Source organism: Oryctolagus cuniculus, chromosome 2, assembly GCF_964237555.1.
Source record: "Oryctolagus cuniculus chromosome 2, mOryCun1.1, whole genome shotgun sequence".
NCBI lineage: Eukaryota > Metazoa > Chordata > Mammalia > Lagomorpha > Leporidae > Oryctolagus > Oryctolagus cuniculus.
The window spans coordinates 75,142,215-75,165,357 of NC_091433.1; the positions used below are offsets into that span (position 1 = coordinate 75,142,215).

The 23,143-nt window shown below is 38.3% G+C and overlaps 1 long non-coding RNA gene across 2 annotated transcripts in view; it reads right to left on the bottom strand.

Annotated features, from left to right (window-relative positions):
- The window catches only part of LOC108178859 (uncharacterized), a 63,481-nt gene that overhangs the window by 17,309 nt on the left and 23,029 nt on the right, over positions 1-23,143 (bottom strand). For both annotated transcript variants that reach the window (XR_007914047.2, XR_007914046.2), the window contains exon 3: positions 3,555-3,605. This is a non-coding gene — a long non-coding RNA (uncharacterized lncRNA). The remainder of the gene's footprint in view (positions 1-3,554; positions 3,606-23,143) is intronic.

The window sequence follows — 23,143 nt, forward strand, 5'->3', positions numbered from 1 at the left end:
TTACTTTTTTCATCTCCTAGCATGGCAAAAGGAGTACAAAAAAGTACCTTTGGGCTCTGGCCACAGTATATTCCTATTCTGGAGAAGTTCTCCAGCCTGTATCTGGATGACACCAAGTGCTTCCAGTCTTTAGAAGTACCCTACAAAGGAAAGTGCTCTCTGGGAGGTCCATGCTATGTTATAGACTTGCCAGTACTTGAGCCATATAAAAATGACCTGGTAGCCAATATGGTTAACCACAGGGTGAATCACAAAATACTCTACTAGGTTTTCATGTAAAGCTATATTTTTAGTTGACACCTCTATAGTTTTTGAAAAGCATTTCGGTGCAAATTATGAAAAATGACCTATCAAAGAAATACTGACGTGTTAATGCCTTGAACCTATGAATGTCACGTTATAAAGTATATATAGTAAAGTCTTTGCTGATTTTATTAAGTTCTGGATTTTTAAAAGTATATATATACTTTATATATATATATATATTTGAAAGTCAGGAAAGAGAATGAGAGAGAGAGAGAGAGAGAGAGAGAGAGAGAGAGAGAGAGAGAGAAAGTCTTCCATCAGCTACCTCAGCCCTCCAAATGGTTGCAATGGCTGGGCTAGGATGAATCCAGGAGCCCAGATAGTCCTCTGGGTCTTCCACATGGGTGGCAAGGACTCAACTCTTAAGCCATCACCTGATATCTCCCAGGATTGCAATATCAGGAAGATGGATTGGGAGCCGGGTAGCCTGGATTTGAACCAGGCATCTGCTATGGGATGTGGGCATACCAGGCAGATCCTTAACTCATCATAGCATAACACCCATCGCTTGAAATGAGGAAACTGTCCTGGAATATCTAGGTGGGTCCATAAATACAGAGGTGTCTTTAGAAAAGGGAAGTACAGGGATATTTGATCGCGAGAAGGAGATCACAATGTGACCATGGAGGCTAAGACTGGAATGTTGCAATCATAAACCGAGGAATGCTGGAAATGACTAGAATTTTGAAGAAGGAAAGAATAGATTCTTACTTTGAGCTTGCTGATGAAGGACAGTCCTGTTTACAACTTTGTTTTGTCCCAGTATAACAGATTTCAGAAGTGTAAATAAATAAAAGCATGTGCCTAGTGGCCATGTAGTCATTATGACCCATTTTGAGATGAATTCTGTTGCATCTATGAAATCACCACTGTTGGCCAGCCCTACATGAAAGTGGCGCACTTGGGTTAAGGCATCAATAGGACTGGAAGGCACAGGCAAGGTGCACAGATATCCCAGACATCCATGCCATTTGCTGCTGTTGGGCCAGCACCTGTCCTTCAGCAGCTATGTATATATGGAGGATCTGTGACGTAATCCTCAGCTTGGTTCGTAAGTGAGCTGGCTTAAGAGAAACAACTTGAAAGCAGACAGCAGTTGCAACACTGGGAGTAGGACTGTGCTGCATGATGCCATGGCTGATTTACTTGTTCATTTATTTCGTAGGTAAGGAGAAGAGGTCAGTATTGGAGTATATTGCACAACTGGTTTGGAGGATTAGTGAGGGTTCAAAAAAGAACAAAAAAACAAAGAAGAATGGGAAATCTGAATTAAAGGCCTGTGGTTAGACACAAGATGGGCACAAAATATGAATTATTGGATCACATGTTAATTCCCACCAGACAGCAACCACCAGGGACTAGGTAATAATTTGGCAAAAAGATCATCCCAACTGATTTTAAATTGTTCTTTTGTTCAGTCATGCCCAGCCACTGCCCATGACTAGAGTGGTCATGGGGGTAGAGATGGAGGAGAAAAATGATTAATATTAATTTTGGTCTTGAGACCAACTACAGTGATGAGGCCTGTAATTTTTTCTATTAAGCTTTTTTTAAGTTAACCAAAAGGAAAAGTGGTCCATTGAGTTGTTAGAGGAGCTACACTTAGAACATGTGTGAACTGTGGTAGCAAATGACACAGAGAATTACAACAGACATGGGATACGTTCCCCAGGTCCCTTCTACCCTAAACCACAGCCCTGAATAACCAACGGCAAGTGACTGATGTCAGGCTTCAGTGTAGCTGCTAGGAAAGAAACCTCTAGCTCAAGTCCCCTGTGGGGTTAGCTGAGGCTGGTGACGTCCTGCGTCAGAGCTCACTTTCTCTCTGTTCACTCTTGGCTCCTATCTCTCATCCTGTTCATAATGTTTCCCAGCCTCCATCTCAGTCTATTTCACAGGAATTCTCATCTACAATGTATATCTTCAAACATCCTTTGATTAAAAGTGATAAAAAGCTAAGTACAGAAATCACTTGAATAAATTCATATTTTCTTGGTTTACATATATGAAGATAGTAGCAAGTACATTTTATGACATACTGCTTATTGTGCATTTAAAAACTACTTATAATAATTCTCTAGTCCAGTAGAGGTATATACCCATTGGTTAGCAGTCACTGAACTACAGGTAGCTTATCTTTCCACAGGTATCAGTTTACATGGCTTCCACTTTTATGACCTGTTAGTTAAGATATTGCTCCAAGTCAGTAACACAATTCAGATAATAGATTCCTTGTCAGCCACAAGCAGCGAAGGAAGTCAGCCTCAGGTTTCACTGAGTGTATATAACAAGGGAAGAACCACAGAAAATGACAGAGCTTGGAAAAGACCATGAGGCCAACAGCAGCAGCAGAAAACAGAGCAGACAGAGCAGCGTGGGGAGCAGCAGGCCTGCATGGTAAGGTTATTCCTGAACAAAAATTTCAAGCATGTTATGAGTCTAACGGAAGAAAGTGCAAATAATATCATGTTGTGCAAACAGCAGCTGGACTTTTTTAAATCAAAGGTCAAACTTTCTGTGCTCAAATCACAGAGGTTATAGCATATTGATTGGCCTTTTCAGTGAAAAACAGCAACGTAGCTTTTCAGCCATGATAAAGTGCTATTTTGGAGATTATTCTTCCCATATCCAATTATAAATAAATGTCATAATTGGCCAGCTGATTAAGAAGGAAATTATATATTTTTTCAGGAGTAGAACATATCAGGTCCATGGTCTTTATAAGGTCCACAAAATCGTTTGGTCTAGCTCTGCCAAGGCAGCTGGAACAGGACATGAAATTCAAAAAAATCTATAGCAGGCTCATTTTTAAGTTTGTAATTGTGTATGGCCTGCAGATGATGTTAAACATATCCATATGACCCTTGGCAGAAAAAAGTTCCCCATCCCTCACAGATATAAAATTAATTGTTTTAACTGTTGGGTTCATTTTTTGGATTTAATTGTTTGGCACATTTCAATATATAATATCTTCTTTTTCTCACTGGATAGTTCAATCCCTGAGGGCAGAAAATATGTTTTAATATTAACTTTTAAATTTTATTTCACCTTTTTAGTGTTGTTCCAGCACCAAGCATTCAATAAATATTTGATGATTTATTTTTAAACTGATGTCTAAAAGTGAGGCTCATGCCATGTAATACAGAATCTGAGCCAGAAGAGTGGAATTTTTTGTTTTTTCAATCACTGTTATGACTTTTGAAAAGCTACATAACCACTCTAATTCTTATTCTTTTAATAACACTTACCTTGAAGAATTTTTGTAAGGATGAAAGGGTACATTTGTGAAGTATTTCACACTGTGAAGGAAATACAGAAGTTTAACAAATTAAACCCATAGTTATCTATTTTTATTTTTGTAACAAATTATCAGATTTGGCGAAGAAAGCAAAACATCACCATTAGATAATTGACTAATACATGTATTTCTGGATATTTTCCATATATAAGAATAAAATCACATAGAATATCATTAAGTGATACATTTTAAAATTACTAATTTGCATCTGAAATCATCTAAGAAGTCTCAAGTCAAATCTACCACTCATTGCATTATCCATAATTTCCCTAATGTGCATCTTCTAGTTCTTGTTTGAACATTTCCAGAAACAAGATTCTTACTATCTCATCTTTAGTTTCGGAGTAGCTGCTGAAGTTAGAATATTTCATCTTTAAAGTTAAAATGAATTAAGACCCTTGTGACTTTCCACTCACTGACTATAATCCTGACTCTGCAGCTGTATAGAAAAGTCTGTATTGTACAAACTCCTTACATAACAAAATAGAAATAATATGAATTCTAAAAGCCTAACATTAACCACTACATTAATAGTATTAGTTTGAACAGTGGTAAGTCACAAGACTTTAAAGGAGGCATGTCTTGAGCTGGTGCCAACTCCTATGGTGCCTCATATCGTCACTGGACCCAAATAGGGTTCACATCACCATTGTACCCAAATAGTGCTTAGATCATTCTCTTCTAGGCTCCTTGGTGCTCTGCCTTGTAAGCCCATAGATGGTAACCAAAAAGACTTCCAGGTGGTAAGTACTCAACAGATGCTTTACAAGTAAATGAGAAAAGAAGAGGCATTAGGTAGATTGGGAATAAAGGCATTTGAGGAAGCAGGAGCCACATACAAAAAAAACCTTGGAAACAGGAGAGTGCATAGTGATTGAGGTAACTCTTACACAGTTGGGTAGAATTAGGATATTAAAGTTGTACATAAAATAAATATACATCATTTGGACCAGCTATTACATGTAAACTACTTTAAATAGAGACTAGCATACAAAATGCTGTCATTAAATGTTTGCTATTAATTTAACTTGCTGGTAATTTCAGTCTGTGCTTGGCTAGTCTTCTTCAGCGTATGTCTCTGAGTTGACAGGTTGAAGCTAAAAAACATGCAAGATTTCTAGAGCACATGCCAATAGTCCTAGTTCCCACTGCCTCTATGAATCAGCTAGAGAGAGCATAGCACAGAAAGGTAGGAGTCACTTCCCAAGGAGAGTTAGCCACATTTGCCATGGTGTATAAGCAGAGAGAAAAATATCCAATGGTTAGAGAGTAGGTCTGTAACTGTAGCTCATGTCTTAGGCAGGCAGGCCTTTGGGTAGTTTTGAAAAACTGGCTCTGATTAGTATCAAATCTAGCTAACAAGATTATGAGAAAAAGTATCTCATGCAACAGATCATTTTGGTGACTTTCCTTCATTTTGCTAAATAATGTAAAAAGAAGTATAGCTTTTGATGAATATAACCTTTATATTATATTTTAAAATATATTATTATATTTTAATGTTATTATTAAAATATAACCTTAGAGAAGGAAGAAACCATGACATCCACCTAGGTGTGTGCCTTGCTGAACTTGTGAGCCCTCACCTTCCTCCTTCATTTCTCATTAAGGGTTGCCCTCTGCAGGCTACATTTCCCAGGCTTCAGTATCAGTGGTACCATAGCTGGGTACAGCCCATGGGCAGCACTGCTGGAAAACTGCAGGCTGGTGGTGATGGTGATGGGGCGGGGGGAGCAGGAGAGGTGAAGACTGCTGTGTTTCTCCTACTCCCTTACCTTAGGTAGGCTTTGCTTGGAGCCATAACGTCTCTGTGACTCTAGCTTCTAAGGATTATCCTGCAAGGACTTTGGCTTCCTCTGGATGTAACTGTCTCTTTCCCGCCCTCTAGCAACAGTGCTTCTTTTCTTTCTCTTTTTGGCCTCGGGATGCTGATGGGAATTGTTCCTGATATTTAACATCACTCACTATCACCTGCTTTTCTGGCCCTTCCAAAGTTCACACTAAAACACACACAAAAACTCGAACAAATTACTTTTGTTGTAAATACTTGTGGAGGACTCTGTCTTTTCAAGTACATGTTTAAATTTAAAAAATTGATTTGAAAGAGAGAGAGACAGATGAATAGACAGAGAATGATCTTCCATCAGCTGGTTCTGTCCCCACATGCTCAAAATATACAGGGATGTGCCAAGCTGAAGCTGTGGAACTAAGAACTCAATCTATGTCTGCCATGTGAGTGACCAGGATCCAATTACTTGCATTGTTACCTGCTGTCTGCCACAATGTGCATTAACAAGAAGCTATAATCAGACACAAAGTCGAGACTTGAACTCAGGAACTCTAACATGGGATGTTAACATCCCAAGTGGTGTTTTAACCACTGTGCCAAACACCCACCCTGTCTTCCTAAATAAAGTATTAATTCTAGTAAAATAACAAAGGGTAGATTAGATTACAAGATAGCTGCATAGCAAAAAAAAAAAAAAATGCTGCAATATGGCTGCATAGGAAAAAAACATGGAAGATAATAAGAAAAAAGTAGAGGAAGTACATTTCCAGGGGAGAGTGGGGACATTTACAGTTGAAATTCTACAGAAAGAAGAGAGACACCTTGGAGCAGCATGGACAGTCAAACACGCAGAAGCAAGTACGGATACCATCTGTGACTTCCATAGCTGGGGGCTGGGGGCTGGAGGAGATGCCATCTCTGAGCAGGAGATGTGAGCAGCCTGTGGTAGCCCATGTCACCAGTGAAACTCCTTCAGGGAGAACCCTGTGGGCCACAATGAATTTGAGTGTGACCTGGAGTGCTAGTAGGGGCAGGGGGCCCAACTAACCCTGTGAAAGAAGTGCACATTTCTTTCTCCCCATATCTCCCACAGGAGTGCCCATGTGACCGGAAGGAAGAACGCTCTATCTTAACGCAAGTAGAGGTTGCGGCGGCTCACATGCACAGGGGACTAGGGAATTTTACATGAAGGATAAATCCACATTCCCCACTGACTTCCAGTCTGGACTGGAGGGTTTGCAGGGGGCTCGGCACCTCATAGAACTATGAGGCATCACATTCCCCCACTCTATCACAGGTCCCCAGGATCAAATTGCCACAGTGTGACAGCCATGGTAGCTGGCCCTGGGAATACCTCTGATCTCTCAGTGGATGGGGCAGGACTGAGAGTGGATCCGCTGCATTCTGTGACTGTGGGAGCCACATAGCCTTGTGTACTATGACTGTGGGGATTCTGTGACTGCATGACAGGTGTGGGTGTGGCTGGGTATCTGGGCAGTCACTGTGACTAACTTCAGAGGCTCAGAGTTCCCCGATTGCCTGCTGGGGCTCATTGCAGAATCTGCCCTGCTCGCACTGAGGACAGCACGGGTGCTTTCTGAGGTTCAAGGACCAGTGGGGGTGGGGGCTGTAAACATGGGCTCTAACCCCAGGGAACTGATCACCTTGGAACAGAGGTGGTGAGGCTGTGATTATACCAGCACTCATGACAATACCTTCCCCAATGACAACAATAGAGGAGATCTACCACACCCAACTTGGGTGTCACCCTGTACTCCTGCTCCACCCTGAGCACAGATTAGAACTCCTGGGCCCCACCAAGCACACAGCTCTGGATATCCACTGAAGGAGCAGACACGTCACTAAGCCACACAAGCATAGTTCAGAGAAAACAGCCATCAGAGGAGAAAACCTACAAGTGTTTCAACAAATGCCTAAAAATAAATGCTGAAATATAATAAACAAGAAAAAGGAAGACAATATGACTCACCAAAAGCAACACACCAACACTTCACGACCCTTCCAACAAAGAAAAGATCAGGACCAGATGGCTTCACTACTGAATTCTACTAAACTTTTGAAGAACTGACTGCAATTCTTCTCAAACTATTCAAAATATTTTAAAGGGAGGGAATCCTCATGGACACCTACTATGAGACCAGCATCATCTTAATTCCCAAAACAAAAAAAGATGCAATAAAGAAAGATAACAATAGGACAATATTTCTGATCAACATAGATGCAAAAATTCTCAACAATGTACTAGCTAATTGAATCCAATAGCAAATCAGAAAAACCATTCACCTGGACCATCTAGGATTTATCCTATGTATGCAGGGTTGGTTCAACATATGCAAATCAATAAATGTGATACATCACAATAACAAATTAAATTATATGAATATTTAAATAGGTATAGAGAAAGCATTAGGTAAAATAAAACATCCTTTTATGATAGAAACATTAAACAAATTGGGTATTAAAGGAACATTCCTTAACACAATCAAAGAAATACATGACAAACCCACAGTCAGCATCACATTGAAAGGGGAAATGTTGGAAACATTTCCACTAAGATCTGGAACCAGAAAAGAATCCCCACTCTCACCATTTCTATTCAATATAGACCTAGAAGTTTTAGCTAGAACCATTAGGCAATAAAAATAAATCAAAGGGATACAAATTAAAGAGGAATAAGTCAGCTTATCCCTTTTTGCAGATGATATGATTCTATATAGAGGGGAAGCAAAAGATTCTACTAAAAGACTATTGGAGCTCATGAGATAGTAGGGTAAAATTGCAGAATATAATATCAACACACAAAAATCAATATTCTTTGTATACGCAGACAATGTCATGACTGAGAAAGAAAAGTAAGGGCAGTCTCATTCACAACAGTTTCAAGAATGAAATACTGTCTTTTGCAACGAAATGGATGCAACTGGAATCCATTATGGTTAGTGAAGCAAGCCAGTCTCAAAAGGATGAATATCATATGTTTTCTCTGATATCTGTTATTTTCTCTGATATTGATAGTCACAGTTAATGTATAATACCAAAAATACATAGGAATGCAATTGTCATTTTGGGATATGATTATGGTTTGTACCCCTTGTTTATACACATGTGGAATTGTAGCCTGCCTACTTTTTATTTCCTGAATATTATGATTAGAATTAAGCTTTAAAATAAACTAAAGTAAAAGAGAGAGAAAGAGAGAGAGAGAGAAACAGCTCTCTCCTGCTGGTTCACTCCCCAAATGTCCATAATAGCCAGGTCTCCCTTGTAAATTACAGGAGCCCAATTATTTGGGTCATCACCAATGCTTCCCAGGGTCTGCATTTGAAGCAAGCTACAATCAAGAGCTGGGAATCAAATAATAATACTTTAACACTGTAGGCGGGCATCTTAACACCAGACTCAACACCGGCTCTGACAAGTAATCTTTTCTGTGCTGCATGTCTGATTTGTTTGGGAATAGAATAGATCATGATACATTATATTATGAATAACTGGGAGACTTTAGAAACAATGATTGGCATTATTGTGGTATGTTTCAAAGTCAACAAATTTTTTTATATTACTAGTTGAATGGAAGATGATATATTTCTTAGTTATAACAAAAATATCATATATAGTATTTCTATTAAAAATACCTATACCAGGCCGGCGCCGCAGCTCACTAGGCTAATCCTCCGCCTTGTGGCACCGGCACATCAGGTTCTAGTCCCGGTCGGGGCGCCGGATTCTGTCCCGGTTGCCCCTCTTCCAGGCCAGCTCTCTGCTGTGGCCAGGGAGTGCAGTGGAAGATGGCCCAAGTGCTTGGGCCCTGCACCCCATGGGAGACCAGGATAAGTACCTGGCTCCTGCCTTTGGATCAGCGTAGTGCGCCGGCCGCAGCACGCCAGCCGCAGCGGCCATTGGAGGGTGAACCAACGGCAAAGGAAGACCTTTCTCTCTGCGTCTCTCTCTCTCATTGTCCACATTGCCTGTCAAAAACAAAACAAAACAAAACAAAACAAAACAAAACTATACCAGACCACTTAGTCAACAAACACTTATCTCTTTTATAGTTACAGAAGCTGGAACATTTAAGAACAAGGTGCAGCTTTCAGAGAGCAACCTTCCTGCATCTTCAAAATGGACAGAGTTCTGGTCTCTTCCTCTTGCTTCAAAGACATTAATAACCTTATGGCAGCCCCATCCCTATGACATCATCTAAAGTTAATCTCCCCTAAAATTCTGTTGGGATCAGGATCTCATTATATGAGCTTTAGAAGAACACAGACATTAGATCTGTATCACTACTTTAGTAGTAGAAACATTTTAGAGATAAATGTATATAAAGTTGGTGGTGGAGTAAAATTGAGGATGACTTGGGAAAAGGAAATTTCCATCAGGATAGGACCCAGAGACAAAGAAACACAGAAAATTGTTGACTTTAAATCTTCCTTCCCTTCACAATTGTACAGCATTTGAAAATGTACAGCTCAGAAAAAAATGATTATTAGAATCCACATTGTTTGGATTAGAGTTAGGAGAAGAGTTCAGATCAGTCGAATTTCAGGTGAGTGTGTTTTCAACAATTGCTTATGGGTACTGTTCTTTTCAGTAGAGTCAGCTCACAGACTATTGTAGTGCAGAAATCAATGAGCCAGGTAGACTGGACAATAATTTCAATGTAGTTGGTTTTGAAATTTTAAGGCAGTGGTGACAAAAATAAGTGATTTTTTGGAACATCTACCATGAGAAATAGAATTTAGAAAAACCTAATGGGCTAACTTGTATATATTTTGCAGGCAAATATAGGGATATGAAATTTTATTTGGGGAAACAGGGGCTTATCTTATACAGTTGTACTTATATTAGAATAAGAGATTAGCAGCATGCTAGCGATAATTTAAGTGCTGGGCTAATAAAAAGGTTACAAACCTGAAAGAACTATTTTCTCGTGTATTAATACTTTCTTTACATGTTTAGCATCTCAGTTAACAGATATATAAACCTATCAGGAGAAGTTAGATCTTTAAATAAAATAAGGAGGCAAATCCATTCTTCTTTGTTCAGTTCACCAAATAGCTTTTGCTGCAGATTCTGGCCAGTGCCAGGGACTGTAATTACCAAAGTGGACACTAGAGAAGAAATTAATTGAGATGAAAAATAATCAGGTTTTTATAATTTTAATATGTATACTAACTAGCATATGAAAAAGAAGAAATAAATACCAAGGCAAATCGTTAGGCTCTGATGACACTTGGCTGCTTCAGAAAACAAGAGCATGACTGGGTAAAGTCAATATTTTCAGATCAACTGGAAAAAATTCAGAGTAATGCAAGTTTGATCAGTGGAGGTAAAAAGACATGAAACAAACTAAGAGAACTGAAACACACAGATAAAACTCAGCCATCAAGCAGTAATGTATTCCTCACACACAGTAGGCAGTCACGAAAGAATGCACACTATTTTATTGCTCAGAGAAGGGAAGTATAATATGCATATACTGTAGTATAAAAACTAAAGTTCTTAATTTATACAATTCTGTCCCTTTAAATAAAACTACACACTAAATGACTGGCTGAATCATGTTCCTATTATATGCAAAAGATACAAGATTTAAGTTATTAGGAAAGCATATAAAGTACCTGGATATACTGCTGTTATCAAATATCCAGGCATACTTGAGGAACTGGAGTTAAAAACACAATATGTCTATCTTAGGAAATTGTGGGTGAAGGGAGAGCATGTGGCACAATGGACTAACACACTGCTTGGGATGCCCACATCCTGTCATGATTCAGATCGGAGCAGCAGCGCTGTGCTTCCAATTCTGTTTCCTGCTAACACATCCTGGGAGGCAGTGGAATATAGCTCAAGTACTTCGGCCCTTGTCACCTACATGGGAGACCTGGATGGAGTTCTGGGCTTCTGGCTTCAGCCTGGCTCCTCCCAGGCTGCTGCAGTAATTTGGTGAGTGAATCAGCAGAGAGAAGAGAGCTCTCTCTCTCTTTCTCTCTCTCTGTGTGTGTATGTGTCACTTTGCTTTTCAAGTAAGTGAAAATAAACAAACTTTTTTTTTTAACTTGAGAGAAAATTGTAGATGAGGAATGGAGGATTATTCTTGGGGATTATAGAATGATCAGCCTAAATATTAAAACCAATTACAGGCAGTCCTTTCTTGGTATAATCCACATATGCACACATTTTAGTCACCACATCTTAATTAAGTACCATCTGCCTCCTATTAACATGGCTCAAGTTTTAGCTACCACTATGCGTTAACTGTAAATACTTGCATAAAGCACAGATTTTTATGCTTGTTCTTCAGTCTACACACCACTATGTAGATAACAGATGTACTTGATGATCAACCACTTCTTTCAATGTCTAATGATCTCTGTGTATCTGTTTTCCAGTCTATGAAAACAAGTGTAGATATGTTGCTTCTTTACCTTGCAGTGGCAAACTCATAAGATAGTTTTCAGAAATGATTGATCAAGGGGCCAGTATTGTGGTGCAGCCTGGAAGCCCATATTAGAGGACCAGTTTGAGTTCAGGCTGCATTGTTTCCAATCCAGCTCCCTGTTAATGTGCTTGGGAAGAGACAGAAGACAGCCCAAGTGCCTGATCTTCTGCCACCCAGGTGGGAGACCTGGATGGAGTTCCAGACTCCTGGCTTTGGCCTGACCCAACCCCTACCCTTGCAACCATTTGGGGAGTAAACTAGCAGATGGAAAATCTCTTTTCCTCTCTGTGTCTCCTTCTCTCTGTCATTCTGCCTGTCAAATAATTAAAATAAATCTTTAAAAAATGATAATCAAGAGATAGTTCATTAATAAGATGAATGTACAGAAAATAAATGACAAGTGATAACAAAGGAAGTGAGTTCTAATGGAACACAGTGGGGTTATAGAAGAAGTAGTTGATGATGGAAATATTGACATGGCTGCTGTTTGAAAGATGCTCATTATGAACCCAGAGGAATCATCCAAAGAGGAATGGAATTATGACAAAAAGTTAAAGGTGTCCTAAAGGATGCTTAATAAATTCTAGTGATTTTCCTGGCACTGCAAGTGTAGATGGTAAATAAACGAGCTGAGCTAAGGTTATAAAGGAGAATGAAATTCACTAAGGCATAGAAATGATACTCCATTTCATAAGCCAGACAGCAAGAAGGAAGCACTGTTTAAATTATTGTTGGGAAGTATGTCTTCCACAATTAGAACACTTTTATATCTCAGTTTTCCAATGTTTTAAATTATAATGCCCCAAAAACATATTAGTTTTATTTTTCATTTCCCTTTATATATATATATAAATATCAAAAATATAACAACTTACTATCAGTTTTCATATATGCATGAAAATATAAAATGCAGTACTTTTGTATGATATAATGAGAGATGATTTGTTTTTTCAAATTTATTGTGTGTTCCAAAATTTGTGTACTGAGTACAAATTAATAAGTTTTAATAAATAGGCATGTTATATATATTTATATATAACTTATAGTAAGGGTTTTGATTAAACATTAAAAGATTAATGAATAATCACAGTTTTCTTTCTTTTTTTTTTTACAGACAGAGTGGACAGTGAGAGAGAGAGACAGAGAGAAAGGTCTTCCTTTGTCATTGGTTCACCCTCCAATGGCCGCCACACCGGCGCGCTGCAGCCGGCGCACCATGCTGATCCAAAGGCAGGAGCCAGGTACTTCTCCTGGTCTCCCATGGGGTGCAAGGCCCAAGCACTTGGGCCATCTTCCACTGCACTCCCTGGCCACAGCAGAGAGCTGGCCTGGAAGAGGGGCAACCGGGACAGAATCCGGCGCCCCGAATGGGACTAGGAATAATCACAATTTTCTCCATTGATCATTAAGGTCGCATTGCATGACTTCAGCTTATAGTCAGTTTTATGTTTCTATACTGCTGTGTAAAGCAAGAACTGAGCACATGAAGCTAGTTGTTCCTATATACTTAGAATAACAGAGTATACTGCTGAATTGTTTTTGTGAAGAACCAAGTCCTACACAGGAATGTAAAAGGGATAGGTATATTATATAAATATATAACTGGACACTTAGGTGTCTCTCACAAAAGCAATACATATGAAGTTATTGTACATCTTGTATTATGCTAGAAAAGGTGGTGAAAACAAAAGCATTTTACTTCAGAAGCTTGATGAAATAATCACAAATCTAAATAAGCACAAATCAAGCAACTAGAGAATAATCAAGCACTAAATGATACCCATTTCTGGTAAGGAGAGATTAACGGGATGATACAGGCTTCCTAGAGGAACTGGATTTAGGGCAAAATGAGGATCGATGCTAACGGGTGAATCGGAAGGATTTAAAAGCAATTTGAGTATGTTGGTTGCCTAACCACATGTAAATATTGAAAGTGTCAGGAAAGGAGGATGATAGAAGAAAGAACATAAAGTACCGTCAATCACCTCAGCATTTGTAGGGAGAGCCATCAAGAGGAAATTAAAAATCACAGTGGTTTCTTTCATTCTTGATTCCAGAGGTATAATTTAAGGAAATCAGAACTCACGTTGTTTAAGGACATTGATCTAAACATTAGACATAGTTTTGGGTGTTTGGTGCAGTGCTAAAATGCCACTTTGGATGCCTGCAACCCATGTTGGAGTGCCAGGGTTTGAGTCCAGCTTCCACTTCTGATCCCGGTTCCCTGCTTTCCACACCCTGGCAGGCAGCAGCATCGGCTCAAGGGGTTGAGTCCCTGCCACCAACATGGGAGAGCCAGTTTGAGTTCCCAATTCCTGGCTTTGACCTGGGTCACCCTCAGATGTTGCAGGCATTTGGAGCGTGAGCTGGCAGAGAGAAGGTCTCTTTCTTCATCTGTCTCTGTTTTTATCTCTGTCAAGCTGCCTTTCAAACGATTAATAATAATAATAAATTAGGAATATCTTCCTATGTACTTGTTACCTTTTCTGTTGTGAAATCCAATTAACAGAATTTGATAAGATCTAACTTTTGGAAAAGTACTTAGATTTATTAACACTTCCTTCTCAACTCTTTCTTCTCCCCCTCTTCTTTTTTACATGTGTATAATATAGGAATATTTTGTACAATGTTTTACAAATATTGCTGTTATTAAGAGTGGTTTTTAACCTGTGAATATTGGGATTTTAAGTGATTTTTCATTAATTTCTTTGGATTTTTCATTACTTTCTTCGAATGTTAAATTTCTATGTTTATATAGGTTTTATTTCAATTTCTTAAAACTCATTATTTTGTACTGAGTATATATATTTTGGAACACAAAAGAAAGTTGAAGAAGACAAAATATCACTCATTCTATCGTACAAAGATGCTGTAGTTAATAAAATTATTAAGTTTCCTCTCTCTGGAGATTTTTCTACATAAGAATTGGTTATTATATTAAGTAAAAATTTTAGCATACCTTACTCTACAACTTTCTGTCATTAAAATCTCTTTATAAACATCCTTTTAATGATTGTGTAATATTTCATTGAGTATATATAACCATAATTTAGATTAAGTACATCTCATGCAATTGAAAGGACAATTACCAATTACTCAAATAGCCTTGAGTTTTCTGTGATGGTTCACACATAGGACTAAAGGAACAGTGATTGGCATGCCATATTCACTCCTTTCATTTGTTTTGATCCATGAAGCTACCAGTAAAAGCTATAACTTATTTTCTTCACATGTCTTAGAGAAACAGATTGGATTTGTAGGATTCCTATATTTAAAATTAAACATTCAATAAATAAAAACTTTTAAACCCCATTTAATAAATCAATAAAAGATTTTAATTTCCTGTTTTCAAGGTCAGTGTAAATAAAATAAGGGGCCAAGTGCTCAATTTTTATTCTTGGGATATAAAGAACCACAAAAGAACTAATATCAATCACCTATCAGTGTGTATAATCAGAATAAGCTGTTTGCTGCAGTGTCAAACAAACTCAGTGTCTTCTAGCACTAACAAGATAGTCTTGCTCATCACAGATGTCCATTAGAAGTAGGCTAGACTTCAGTTCTGTGTTGTCTTTAGGATCCAGTCTGACAAGACTACAATACTGTGCAAGGCCCACAGAGGAGAGATCACAGGAGCCATAGCTAATTTTGAAAAGGTCTGCTTACATTCCATGGGCTGCACCAAAGATCAAGGAGAGGCGGTACTGAAATGTGCAGAAAATATGCTCATGTTTTGGGCTGAATTGCATCTGTGCAAAATTATTGTGTTGGAGTACCATAGAATGTGCCTATGTTTGGAGACAGGGCCTGGAAATAGGCAGCACATTTATAAGAGTTCATTTGGAAGACTCGGCTCTAATCTAACCAGTGGCCTTATAAGAAAGGGAGTTAGGATACCCAGAGGGGATTGTGCAAGTGCACAGAGGGACGACCAAGTGAAAAGGTAGCAAGAAGGTGGTTACTTGTAAGCAAAGGAGGCCTGGGAAAAACCCAACCCTGCAAGAACCTTGAGTTTAGAGTTGAGGCCTGCCTGTGGGAAAGTAAACTTCTGTTGTTTAATCCACCAGTTTTTGGAAAATATCTTCATGACAGCCCTAGCTGACTAAGAAATGGAAAGTACAGCATCTCTTCATGAACATTTCCATGGATATGTTATGGGTTTATGTAGCATTATGGAGCTTAACGTCAAAATAAGAAAAGAGGAGCATAAATTTTAAAAGCAGGAAAGCAGAGATCATTCTGCCAGTAGCATGTCATCTAGAATTTTTTGTCAATTTATATTAAAAAGATTTGTGCATGCACAAATAGTTTTCTCACTGTATTTCTTTTTAAACTGTCCAATGTGAAAAGTGGAGTCAATTTTCTATTAGTTAATTGATTGCAAGTAGTTATTTGCAAAGTTAAACTATACAATGAATGTTTGATGCTAGGTTGTAGGTAAAAACTTCTTGAGTATTTTACCCTGGGACTCTGTAAAAAAAGAAACAGGGGCAGATAAGACCTCATGCACAACTACATGGAGACACATTCATTTACCTCACCAAAGGGATTGGAAAATTCTGATTTTTGAGCCTAATGTAGAATAAATTTATTTGTAAATAGCATGCTGCAAGTAAAAATGAGGGGCTGGCGCTGTGGCGCAGTGGGTTAACACCCAGACCTGAAGTGCCAGCATCCCATATGGGCATCGGTTCAAGACCCGTCTGCTCCACTTCCAATCCAGCTCTCTGCTATGGCCTGGGAAAGCAATAGAAGATGGCCAAAGTCCTTGGGCCCCTGCACCCACGTGGGAGATCCAGAAGAAGCTCCTGGATCCTGGCTTCGGATCGGCACAGCTCCGGCCGTTGCAGCCATCTGGAGAGTGAAGCAGCGGATGGAAGACTCTCTCTCTCTCTCTGCCTCTCCTTCTCTCTGTGTAACTCTGACTTTCGAGTAAAATAAATAAAATCTTTAAAAAAATAAAAAGTAAAAATGAGCCCTCTTTTAAACCTGAATATCTGAGGATTTATAAGCTTTGGATACAAGTATAGAGTTCCTTGAGGAAAAAAAAGCTACTTTAATAAATAAAATGATCATACTATCTGAATGTCAACACATATTCTAAACTCCTGAACTACAAAAAAAGATAAGGTGTAATAGAATGCAGCACAATCAAATATATTAATAAATAAGACATACATGTTGAGTGATTAAATTTACCATCTAGGAATTTTAATAGATTGAAAAAGTTCTATCCAGGGATCAGACTGAATTATATATTACTGTATTATCATATTCTTTAAATGGATTTCGTCTTACATAAGATCATAAGGTCTATTTGAAAAAAAAAAAACACAATTACTCAATTATTCTTAGGGTACAGGTTGTACTTTGGTGTGTTAAATTTACTTTATTCAGAATGAAATTCTAAGTAAGAGCAAACAAGAATTGTAGGAATAATTTTAAAGATGTCTTTGAAAACTTGATGTACAGAACGCCAAAAAGAAAATCTCATTATGTTGTTAAAATTTCAGAAGTCCTGTTCCATTGAGCTCTAAATGTACATCAAACTGAGTTATCCTTGTTAGAACAATCTAATTAGAAAGAAATATATTCTGGAATCATTTAAATCTATCTAGGGAAGAGAATTAATGCAACTATATCATCTAGACTATCAGAGTGCTTGCATCCTATTAATGCTAATTACATTTATAAAATGCAAATTAGTTACTTCCCTTTACTCTGTGTACTTATGTTAATGTGCACAATTTAAACTAAGGCAAAAACACACTTAAGCTGATAATCTTCATAAAAATGAAAATGACTAGTGTATTTTAAAAATAGCTATTGTGATGATATGTGTTCCCAAATACTCCAAAGCTCCATTTTTTTTTTTTGCTTTTTTATTTATAAATTCTTTCTCCGACTCTGTGAAAATGAAAGTATATGTACAGGGTTAAAGAGTTTCTGATCTCAAAGTTTATCCAGGGGATTAAAAAAACCTCTTTTGGAATTTGGATAAGAGGATGAGAGATAAACAGAAAACTGACAGATGGGAAGAATAATATTGGTACTAATTAACTGAATCAAAAGATGACACTACTTTAAAATTATCTCAAAACGCTGCCTTAATTATAGAAGCACCATACAAAGGCATGGGGGAAACAGCATAGAACACTAACTCTCTCTCTGGGGACAGGCTGATTAGGATTCAGATGTTAGCTCTGCCCTTTACCAATGCATTAACTTCAGGCAAGTTTCTCTTCTCCAGACTCATCTAGAAAACCAATTTAATAGTTAGATGCATCTCTCAGGCTTGTAGTGAAGACTTAATAAAGTAATTTAAGTCTTATCCCAGTGCCTGAAAATGTAATAATTGCTCAATAAAATTAGCTATTCTTGTCTGCTATGATTTGAATATGGTTTGTGCCTCCCAACACTGATGTTGAGGCTTAGTACCTAATGCATCAATACTGGGAGGTGCAGCCTAATGGAAGCTGTTTCAATTGTGAGAGCAGAGATACCATGAATAGATTAATGCTTTTTTCAATGAGTTGCCATGCTCAGGTGATTGGATTAGTTGCCAAGAGAGTAGACTAATAAAACAGCCCCCTGTGTTTTGGCTTTTTTTTTTTTTTTTTTTTTTTTTTGACAGGCAGAGTGGACAGTGAGAGAGAGAGACAGAGAGAAAGGTCTTCCTTTGTCATTGGTTCACCCTCCAATGGCCGCCACGGCCGGCGTGCTGCGGCCGGCGCACCACGCTGATCCGATGGCAGGAGCCAGGTACTTCTCCTGGTCTCCCATGGGGTGCAGGGCCCAAGCACCTGGGCCATCCTCCACTGCACTCCCTGGCCACAGCAGAGAGCTGGCCTGGAAGAGGGGCAACCGGGACAGAATCCGGAGCCCCGACCGGGACTAGAACCCGGTGTGCCGGCGCTGCAAGGTGGAGGATTAGCCTAGTGAGCAGCGGCGCCGGCCTTGTTTTGGCTTTTTTGCATTCACCTGCTTGCCTTTCCACTTTCTGCCACAGATTGAAACAACATGAGGCCCTCACCAGAAACAAAGTGGATGCCATTGTCATGCTCTTGGAATTCTATGCCTCCAGAACCATAGGGTGAAGTTAAGCTCTGTTCTTTGCAAATTACTCAGTTTAGGTATTCTGTCAAAGCAACAGAAAATGGACTAAGATAAAAATTTGACAGTATAATGACTGCTCAATAAAATTAGCTACTGTTGTCATGTAGCTGCAAATCATGTAGAAAGAAGACATCTACAAATGGAGTAGTTGGATCATAGTAGTTTATAAATATCAAAACAGTTAAGCAGGTAATAGCAACATAAAATAAATGTATTCCTGGATATGCACGTGTTACAAAGGGGCATGGCCTAAAGGTAGATGAAAAATTCCTTTATTAAAAAGTGATTTAAACAATGTGATAATTGTGGTTGTTTGGAGGCCAGCAGGGATGGTAGTGGTTGGGTGAGATGAGATTAGGATGCATAATATATGAAGATGTAGGAAGAATGGGAAAATCTAGATTATCAAATAAATACCACGTTATGAGCTCAATGAGTTGAGCCAATGTATCTAAAATATCACTGTAAATGGACCAAAAGTTTGATAGATAAGAAAGTGTCAATATTCAAATTTGGCTACATCATGCTTTTAAAAGTTTAGTTGTGTGCTTTCTTTTAGATTTAGTTTATTTATTTAAAAGGCTAGTTACAGATAAACAGAGACAGATGGACAGACAGACATTGATGGAGACAAAGGGAGATGTTAATTCCACTGGTTATAATTATAACATATGCTTAAAATAACTATTTTCTTTAGATCGATCTAAAGACTCAATACAATTTCCTTCCAAACTGCAACAGAAGATTCCTGCCATGCACGTGGGAGACCCAGATGGAGTTCTAGACTCCTGCATTTGGCCTGGCCCAGCCATAGTCATAGTGTCCATTTGAGGTATGAATCAGCAGAAGGAAGATCTCCATCCCCCCTCTCTGTTTCTCTTTCTCTCAACTCTGCCTTTCAAATAAAATAAATCTAAGGGGCCGGTGCTGTGGCGCAGCGGGTTAAAGCCCTGGCTGGAAGCACCAGCATCCCATATGGATGCTGTTTCAAGTCCCGGCTGCTCCTCTTCCTATCCAGCTCTCTGCTGTGGCCTGGGAAAGCAGTAGAAGATGGCCAAGTGCTTGGGCCCATGCACTCACGTGGGAGACCTGGAAGAAGCTCCTGGCTCCTGGCTTCAGATAATCTCAGCTTTGGCCATTGCAGTCATTTGGGGAGTGAACTAGCTGATGGAAGACCTCTCTCTCTGTCTCTGCCTCTGTCTGTAACTGTCTTTCAAATAAATAAATACATCTTAAAAAAATAACTAAATCTAAAAAAATGTGATGCTATCTATAAAAGTAGTCAAACTTTGCCCTGAATACTGGTACCTGATCAGGTGTCCTGATGTACAGAAGAGGTTCCAGAAAAGCAGGCGTGGGCTAAGCTGGTGTCTGCAGCACCAGCATCCCAAATAGGCACTGGGTCAAGTCCCAGTTGTTCCGCTTCCGATTCAGCTCCCTGCTAATGTGCTTAGTGATAGCAGGGGAAGATGGCACTAGTGCTTGGGCCCCTGCTCCCGCATGGGAGACCTAGAAGAAGCTCCTGGTTCCTGGCTTCAGACTGGCCCCACTCTGGCTGTTGCGGGAATTTTGAGAGTGAATCAGCAGATGGAAGATCTCTCTCTCTCTCTCTCTCTGTCTCTCTCTTCCCCTTTCTTTCTGTAACTTTGCCTTTCAAATAAAATAAGTAAATATCAAAACAAAACAGAAAACCAGGCATAAACCTGCTTAGACTCTAATAGATTGCTCAACCTGTTAGTAACCAGGGAAATGCAAATGTAGACCATAATGATATGCCATTTACACTCTGATTAATGGATGAAATTTAAAAGTATGAGAATATTAAGCCTGTTGAATGGTCCAGTTGCGCCCTTTATATAACACTAGTGGCTATGTAAATTCTTAGAACATTTTGGAAAACAATTTGGCATTATCTTGCAAAATTGAACATGGGAATCGTTTACAATCCAGAAACTCCAATCATAGCTACAAACCCTGAGGAAACTTTTACATGAGCGCACCTAGTTGAAATATACATAGATCTTCAAACAGCATGTTTTTATCAGTACGAGAGTTAATTGGCAGCATATTTAGATAAATGAACTATAATAATAGGAAATTATGTGAATGAACATTAGAAAAATAATACTGAAATTTTAAAAATCAGTCACAGAAAACTACAGTTGCTATAACACCATTTTATATATTGTACCAAGAAAATCAGTAGCACTGAATTAAATATAATATTTAGGAATGCATATGTATCTAACAAAATCATCTTTTAAAGATAAGAGACCTATTAAAAATCTTATTAGGATAATACACCTTTTTTATTTCTCCCCCTGCAAGTTTAAACTATGCTGGATTGGCTTTTTTCATCTTTGGCTGCTGGATATGTTCAGGCAAATATTGCTGAAAACCAGCTCTATAGGTGAACTCTACTTAGTAAGGCTAAAAAGCTGCTTCTTAGTGCCGGGGCCAAGAAAAAGCTCAATATTTTTGTCTCTAAATATATTATTTTTTTACACACAAAGAACTTATAGAATGAAATGATTATTTCTCACAACAAGCTGAAACTCAAATGCTGTAGCTTACTCAAGCTCACACCCTTGATGAGGGTCACTGCTGAGATTGGAATCCAGGTCTGGCTAATCCTGATATCAGCATTCTTCATACCAATTTATCATTTACATGGAAAGAACAAAATAGTGACTATGTCATAAAATCTATGCAATTAACAAAAAATGCATTAAGTTGCCTCAGATTTTGCTTTAGGTATGTCTACAGTGTTCATGTATAAATTTCAGATACAATTTCATGTAACATAACTATAAACTCTGGTCAGTTTGCAGAAGGCATTTAAGCATAGGCATCCTGCCTCTGTCAGTGATGCATTTACCTAATTTAATTACATAAAAATTTGAATATATTTTTACAGAATACTAGATTTGACCTTTTTTCTTAGAAGTAGAAATGTCAGGTCCAGCATTGTGACACAGCTGTTAAAGCTGGCGCCTGCAACCCTGGCATTCCGAATGGGCACTAATTTGTATCACAGTTGCTCCACTTACGATACAGCCCTGCTAATGCACTTGGGAAAACAGCGGGATATTGGAAGACAGCCCAAGTACAGAGACACAGAAGAAGCTCCTGGCTCCTAATATTACCTTGGCCCATCCCTGGCTGTTGCAGCCATTTGGGGAGTGAACCAGCAGATCGAAGGCCTCCCTCTCCCTCTCTCTCTGTGTCTCCCTCCCTCTGTAACTGTGCCTTTCAAATACATAAATAGATCTTAAAAAAGAAGTAGAAATGTAAATAATTAATATCATATGAGGAAATGATTTAAAATTAACCTGATTTCTACCTTAGAGCTCAAATTCGATCCTATGCTACTCTATATATACTGAAATTAACTTTTTTTCAAAAGAAAAAAAATTGGATTCATTTTGATGTCTTACTTTTTACCAAAATCTTGTGCTTAGAAACTATTTTGGAAGAAAATTGAGATGACAGAAGAGGCTTTAACTACTTTGAAAAATTTTTGCCTCTAATGGAAGGAATGGTCAGAGACAAAATTCAGAGCTTTATAAGTTCTCTATAAAATGGTTTATTCATGGCAATATCATAAATTATCTATATATTACATGGAAACTTCAGTTCAACTTCACAAATGGAAAAGTTTTAAAATTTGTTTCATGTTCATTTTTTGTGGTCAAATGTCCTTGGTTTGAAAATCTTTCAACATTTTTTAAGCTTTTAAATTTTACAAATAATTTGAGGCAGCCATTTGGAAGCTCAGCATAGAAAGGCAAGTTTATCAAGTTGTATGCATAATTTCTTCTCATAGTTAGTAAAAACAATGCTAAAATTCATACAGAAACACAAGAGACCCTGAAAGCTAAAGCAATTTTAAACAACAAAAACAAAGCCAGATACATCACAATACCAGATTTCAAGACATACTACAGGGCAGTTATAATTAAAACACCCTGGTACTGACATAAAAATAGGCATGTATACCAATGGAACAGAATAAAAACCTCAGAAATTAATCCACACATCTATAACCAGCTAATCTATGACAAATGAGCTAAAATCAATCACTGCAGAAAGGACATTCTCTTTAACAACAACAATAAAGTAATTGTTGGGTAAAGTGTATCTCTGCATAAAGAAGTTTGAAACAAGATCC